A 1,664-nucleotide genomic window follows, 5' to 3' on the forward strand; every position below is an offset into this window, starting at 1 on the left:
TCCCTGCAAGGTCAGATCAGTAGAAACATTCGGGCAGGCTGGCAGCACAGGGGTAGAAAAGAAAAAGCTTCCCAATGCCTTGCAGCATGCACGCACGTGGACCAAATGTCCCAGTGTCTGCCAGCTTACACCTCTCTCCACTCTCCCACTGGTCTTCTGAGTCCCTGTTTCAGCTCCAGGCTGCATTCTGCCCTGCCTTGCCCTGGCTTGAGGGATACCTTACGGGATGCAGATTGACCTGTTCTGTTACCAGCCTGGGCGGCCCAGGCCAGTCCTTCCTGTTGCCCTGAGAAGTCCTGCTCAGGACAGGACAGAGTGAGATGGGTAACTAGAGTCATGCCTGGTTAGCACCTGCAGTCTGCTTCGCCTGACAGGCTAACTGGGAAAGCTTTTGTTGAGATGGCTGTTTCCTGTGGGACGGTCAAAAGGATTTGTTGTTGTCGAAGTTATTGTTTGCCATTCAATCGATTTTGACTCATAGCAACCCCATGTTACAGAGTAGAACTGCCCCATAGGGCTTCCAAGGCTGTAAATCTTTATGGGAGCAGATCATGAGGTCTTTTCTCTCACAGAATGGCTGGTGGGTTCGAACTGCCAGCCTTTCAGTTAGTAGCCAAGCACTTGCTTAACCACTGAGCTGCCAGAATCCCTGAAATGACTTGAGTAGGAGAGAAAAGATGGGTTTTTTCTTAGAGGGTGTAAAGAAACAGATGCTTAAAGAGGTCAGGTAACCTGTTCAAGGACACAGGTCTTGGTCTCTGGCTCCAAAGCCAGTGTTCTGTCTCCTAAGCCCCTGACTTAACCAGACAACTGCCTACGATGACAGCAGATTTGATGTACGAAGGTGGTCCTGCCGAGAGGTAGTCAAGCTACTGGGAAAGACCTTGTGCAGATGGCAGGACTTTACCTGGATCTGGAAGTGTGGGCGGGATTGAGGATCTAGGCAAGTAGAGAGGGAGAGGGATCCTTTTCCCCATGGCGTATGGGGTCTGGTTGGGGGGTGGCAATACGGAGCCATTGAAGGTTTTAGAGCAGGAGAGAGGCAGGATCAGAGGTGGGCTTTAGGGATCTGAGTCTGAAAGCCCTGTTATTTCTTTTCCAAGCCCAAATCATGCTTCTTGATTGAGGATCAGCACGTGGCTGGAGAGGGGGGAAGGGAGAGATGGGTGGGCTGGAAAATGTCCTTGCCCAGAGACTTCTGGAGCCATGGACAGTGATGAGCCATAGCTCCCCCGCAGCCTCACCTCCACCTGCTCATGCAGCAGGTCCTGTCCCAGCAGGGTCCCTCCCCAGGATGTCTCACATGGGTGTGTGAACAGTCCTTTCTGCTACCAGTGATGTCTGCACGGCCCCTCTTCTCACTAACCCCCCAGCGGCCTCTCCAGTGAGGGCTCCTGCAGTTTGTGAGCCCATTTTAAACGTCTCCACGCGCCACAGCTGCTCATGCTCATGTAAGAATGAGGGTGCCGGTGCCAAAGGCGCTATCTCCAGGTTCTGCCATTCCCCAAGGCGCCACCGCAGAGCTGGTCCCTGGGTCCCCGCAGGATGCTGCTACACCGAGGTCCAGTGAGCAGGGCGGCGGCAGCTGCCCCACTCCATGCCACTTGTCGTGGGGGCCTCAGCCCCTTCTGCACCCAGCACTTAGGAGAACAGCCCCTCCACCT

The sequence above is a fragment of the Trichechus manatus genome, unplaced genomic scaffold (assembly GCF_000243295.1).
Source record: "Trichechus manatus latirostris isolate Lorelei unplaced genomic scaffold, TriManLat1.0 scaffold00045, whole genome shotgun sequence".
Taxonomy (NCBI): domain Eukaryota; kingdom Metazoa; phylum Chordata; class Mammalia; order Sirenia; family Trichechidae; genus Trichechus; species Trichechus manatus.